Source organism: Stylophora pistillata, chromosome 6 (genome assembly GCF_964205215.1).
Source record: "Stylophora pistillata chromosome 6, jaStyPist1.2, whole genome shotgun sequence".
NCBI classification, from domain to species: domain Eukaryota; kingdom Metazoa; phylum Cnidaria; class Anthozoa; order Scleractinia; family Pocilloporidae; genus Stylophora; species Stylophora pistillata.
This window is the reverse complement of record NC_142524.1, coordinates 29047407-29053406: the sequence shown is the minus strand read 5'-3', so window position 1 is coordinate 29053406 and position 6000 is coordinate 29047407.

Genomic DNA, 6000 nt, shown 5'->3' with positions numbered 1-6000 from the left:
ACAGTGAGGTTCTGGAGCTAGCTTCCATAAATTATAATTACTATTTTTGTTGTTTTCATTATCACTATGGTTAGTATGATTATTTTTTTACCATTCAATAATTGGTTGAGTATCAATTAGTCACTATAGTCCTGAATCATCATCTTTCTCTTGTGGAACAGGGTAGTCATAAATAAAGAGGGTAAGTTTCTAAAGAAACTGTGGTGCTGAGTCAGTGGATGTAACAAGGTAATTTGGTAATATCAACTAAGATGAAATTGTAAATTGGCCCCCGCTAAGAGTTAAAAAGCTGATGTTTCGAGCGTTAGCCCTTCGTCAGAGCGAATGGAGGAATTGTGGGTTGTGTCTGGGTTTATATGCAGAAAGTGAGGCTACGCTATTGTTGGGAGCATGGCGACGAGAAAAAAACGAATAAATTAGTAGAATGAAAAGCGTTCGTTGATACCTGTGGGATTAAGAGTGCCGATTTGGAAGATAAACTTTTTTTCCAGAGTTTTGCGGCTTTCCGAGCTACCTAAATGTAAGGAAAGACGGCAGATTGCTATATGTTTCTTAGAATGATTAGGTAGATTAAAGTGTCTAGCGACTGGTTGTGATGCGTCCTTGTCATTCCTTTCTACGTCGCGAAGGTGTTCACGGAATTGGTCACCAAGTCGTCTTCCTGTTTCGCCGATGTATAGCTTTTTGTAATAAGTGCAAGTTATGCACTTATTACAGGTGGGATGCGGCAGGTTTTCTGTTTCGCATGTGAGCTAGACAAATCTTCTGCAGCTCTACCTTCTAGTATCATCATACAACCTCTGTTTCTTTTCACCGAAGAGGGGCATTTATGATCGAGACTTCCTCTCGTGTTCTCGGCTCTTCATTAATTATTTGTTATACTGTAGGGTGCAACTGAGGACTTGAACGAATTTGAACAAAAGAATCCACAAAAATTTTTCCAGAAGAATCTGATTTACCAGGTGTAGGGGAGAACCTAGAAGAGTCATTTTAAAGGTAGCAGAGGGAGTGCGAGCACTACCTCTGGAAGTCCTCAGTAAGTACTCCATTTTTATTTTTGTTTTAATGGAAAAAAATCAAAAAGAAAATATGTACCACATCCACAGAATCGTTTTGAGTCGATTTCGTTTAAAATCAATTATCAAATTGATTCATACACTCATGGCTTCTACCTATCATGTATTTTTTTTTTTTTTTTTAATTTAACACTAAAAATCCTTCCAGCTACCGCAAAATGTACCGTCAACCAATTTATTCATGTCGCTTCGCCTAATTATCTTAGGCAGGGAGATCAATACAGCCTAGCCAATTACAATTACCCCTCGTTAATCAAATAACACGCGTGACCAATAAAATAACAGAACAGGCAGAAATGGGGTAAGATTGAGCAGGGTGACCCTAGGGTTCGATTACCAGCCGCGTTCGGGAGCCGGGAGGAACGAAAAAGACTGGACTCGAGAGAGCGGTGGAAATCAAGTCGAGGTGACCTCTCTTTTGTTATTGCAGTTCTCGAAACTGAGATTGGTAGAGAATATTCATTCATTTCTGAAAAAGTTATCGCAACTCGACCCAGACCTCCCTTAGTTTTTCGCTCATCCGCTGGCCGCTACTATCGCGTCGTTTGCTATTTCTCACCGTTTTACAAACTGAACGCCTAATACAAACTATTAGAATGAACAATTTTACCAGTTTTTTTCATAAAAAGGTCGATTGTTTCACTTTGGAATCACCTTTTCGTTAATGTAGAGCTCTTTTGACCCTTAAACTCTCTGGGCCGGTTGTTTACACGAGGTCTAACCCAAAGCAAGGTTTTACGCGATCAGTGGGCCTCAGGCTTTCTCTTTAAAAGGGTTCACTTGATTAAGTAAACTTCCTTCCTCTGTTGGCCTTTAGCCCTCTTGACACTGTTCACAAAAATTTATGAAGGTCAACGAGGATTAAAACGATATCATGATTGCGGTATACCTTATGGATAATCTCGTTCCCAGGTCATCCCATCGAATGGTTGAGGGAATTAGGGAGGGAAACTTGTTGCAGTCGTCTGGTGAATTTTCCACAACAATGTCTCTCTTAAACAGGAATCAACTTCGCTCAAGTTAAAGACAGATTTCCTGAGCAAAAAGTCACTGTCCATTGGAAAAGTTTGCTTTATCAAACCCTATGATATAATGGAGGCTTAATAACCAACCTACTCCAAACAACTCGAGCCAAATCTTCAAATATAACCTCTGCCGACGAAAATAACCGCCATGTAGGGCACGAGCAGGCCTGGAAGCAACTCAATCTCATCCTTTCTCAAAACCTTTACGTCAGTGCGAAGCCAAGCTAAAGACTTAAAATACATGTCATTTTTGTTTTCAGCCGGTACATCGCCTAATTCTTTTCTTGCTTTCATCTGTTCCTATTCTTTGACTTTTATTTACTTTATACTTCTCTAAAAGCGCTTCCAAGGTACTATGTTATTGGCCAATGTAGCCCCCGGCTACAACTCTGTCATTGGGTACACATCTATGATGTCAAAACCCGCTTGACACATGGCTGAGAACTAGACTCGCTGAAAAAAAAGGATGACATTAGATTTATAATCATCATTACAGAGGTTGCCCTGCAACATGTACAAACCTGCGGTGTAAGGAACCTGCCATCTGTTGGGTTAAATTTCTTTCCATTATGCTTACATAAAGCTGTAGTTGATTTCCAAATGATCTTTGCCTTATACTTTAGACCTTCTTTGCCCTGTGAGTCGACTTGTGTCTCTTTTAACAAGTTTATAACCTCTCCGATGACATTCTAGAAAGTTGTGAAATTGATAATGAAGTTCAAGGTTTAAAGTAATACGCTGGAAGATTGCTGTAATTCTGTCGTATTAAGGACTCCGCGAATGGCCTTTAAGACCTCCTCAGCGCGGAAGTCGAGGCTATCGTTTTTCTTCCTGCTTTCTTGTTCGTTGGTGACTGATTAGAGCCAGTTATAACTGTTTTTACATTTAAAGTACAGCTTCCTGCAAAGGGCTCGAGAGCTGATCGACTGATGCAAGCGAACCCCTAGTGAATCACCGTACACCCAGAAAGTGCCAGAAGTGCTGGTAAGGACCAGTTGTATGATTCTGTAAGTACGAAAACATTCAATTAAGCTAGGAATTTCTTTCATTATTTACCATGCACTTTGCGTCCAAGTCTTACTTCTAAGTCTTACTTCCAAATCTTACTTCAAGTCATACGTCCAATGGCCTTCCGGCGTATGGAGCCTCTGAATCATCCTAAACAAATCCAACAGTTCTTAGAAAAATGTTACGAGCGGGGATATAGTTCCTGTCACTTCATTATTTCAAGTATTTTAGAGACACAGAACAGAAAAATGTTTGATAAGGTTATCTTAATGAGCTCGCTCTTAAACACATCATTCCTGAAGAGAAAAATATTGCATACAGTCTACGTATAGGAAAGGGTGCTTTCGCCCCAAAGTCAATACCCAATGCTTCAAATCCACGTTTGTAAATAGGTTAATTTTTATGTATGGTTTACTTTAGTTTTAAATATATTGTAACACAGGATATGTGTTTTTATCCTTTGAACTGAAATAAAGACTATACTATTATTATTGTTATCATTATAACATTGTTTTGCTATTAAAACTAATTTCAAACAAATGCTAGCAAAGTAAATGTCTTCTCTTGTTCTTCTAAACTAACTTTGCCAATGACGGGTAATTAAGTTCTTTCCTTCAAGGTATGGCCCCCAAATGCTATTCCTCCACCGACCAAATCCATCCCACAAGTTATTGCATGTAGAGGAGCAAGATTCTAGAGAACGAAGTTTGTTTGCACAGAAGAAAGATGAAAGAAACAACTGATTGAGAGTTTCTCTTATACACGAAGTTGTTGAAAGATGAAATGCTTCACTCCCGGGCCGGGAGCATCAATATGTTTTCGAGTGGAAACCGGTATCGAGAGGAAAGAAAAACATCGACCAAGGGGTGGTATTTGGTTCAATGCCGAATTTTTAGATCCACTATTATAAGAAAGGTATGTTTACCAGTGAGGAGAAGTGATCTTGGGAGCGAATGGGATTATGATTGAAGACGAATTACAAACAACAGATTTGGAGGGTATCCAAGAATGTTTTGGTGTAATAAAACCGCTGGAAAGGACACTCTTCTTCAACAAACCCAACTAGGTTATTAAACAACGTGCAATATTCATACTAAGGAGTTAATAACTAGGTTATTAAACAACGTGCAATATTCATACTAAGGAGTTAATAACTAAGTTATTAAACAACGTGCAATATTCATCCTAAGGAGTTAATAACTAGGTTATTAAACAACGTGCAATATTCATACTAAGGAGCGACTCCTAAAGGCATTACTATCCTTAACAAACTCACTAAATCCCTCTACATACTATTAATTACGTCATCACTAACACAATCTCACAGTTTTCTCCAAATTTTCTTGAAATAAACAATGTTCCACAGAAACTCTCTTTCGGTATAACTTTCCAGACAGTTGGTCACTCCGACGACAACTATCATTACCACACGACTGAGTCCTTATATTCATTTACAACTAACAATTTTGTTAGTATTCCATCACAGAAGGTTCGTGTATGCACTGCAGCATAACCAGGTATTCTGCAAATTTATAGAAAGTTATCTTTAAAATTATTATCCGTAACACTTCTCCCAGGTTACTTACCATCTAATGGAAGGCTCATCTCTGCTTTTGTTATGTTGGTCTATCAGGTGGTCTATCAAAGGAGTTACAAAAAGAGTATATAATAACAAGAAGCCAAAGCAGAGGGCGATTGGCCTGAAGGAAAAACGTTCAAGAGAGCTTAAATGTTTCATTTGCGTCGTAAAACTTGATTCTTCGAATGAATAAGAATTCCAGATGAAACTGCAACGAAAATTTGAGGCCTTAATGTAGCTCATGCCCTTTTAATTTCGAATCCATTTTTGTATAGTTTTGTACCGTTTTTGTCATTTTTTGTTGTTTGTTTATTAAGGTGGCTCACAATAGTTTTTAGGTTTTCTAGCACTTTTACATTTGAGGGATCCAGTAAAACAAAATAATAATTTTTCTTACACTTTCTTGGTAACAGTTACTAGCTCAATCATCAGTGAACCAAAACATAATCACGTGGCGTCATCAGCTGTTACCATAGCAACAGCATATGGTTGTAAATAAGAGCCGTCATGGAGCTTTTAACGCTAATAGCGCAAAAATTAACTCGGTGACACCTATTTTTCTTAATTTTATCCAATTTTACATGGAAGTGGAAGCAATTATAGAGAGTTTAAAAAAAAATCTCTGGAGCAGATTTTATGTAATTGCTAAAAACCGTAATTTTTGAGTGGCTATAAATCCGGTCCAGAGAATTTTTTTTTAAATTTTACCAGTACTTTTCTCTTAGTCCACACTACCCAATTTTAAAATAAAATAGTGGGGTCACCGGACTTGTTTTTGAAACAATTCACTTAACGTCTAAAGAAAATCCTTGCGCGTCTCGCGCGTTTCCAAAATCTGACCTTTACAAGATCCCGCTTTTCGCATGCGTAAACGTTGTCCGCTGGTCAAAACCTTGAATTGTCACTCGCTCGATTTTCGGTCGATTTCATCAGCTTAATCAGTCGTTCTAGTGGACCTGTAAGTTATTTTTCGAAGTGCCGTTAATAAGCTTGCTTCGTTGCTACGTTTTGGAGAATTTCGGTCATTTAAATCTGGCTAATGTTACGCGAGGTACGTACATTGTCATCAAGCACCTCCAGAGGCACAACACGTGCTGGCCAGTTTCTGCAGTTTAAATGTGGTTAAATGGAAAAACATTAAGTTACAATTTACCAAAAATGGAACCAAAGGAACTATTCTTCTTTCGGAAATGTTTCCTGAAAGTGGTTTGCGACGACATCGAGAATACGCTTTGTTCGAGTGACACGAGGTTTCCTCGCTGTGTTCTGGGCAGGAGGCATGCTGAGGATCGCAAGCAGCCCCTTTGTTCCG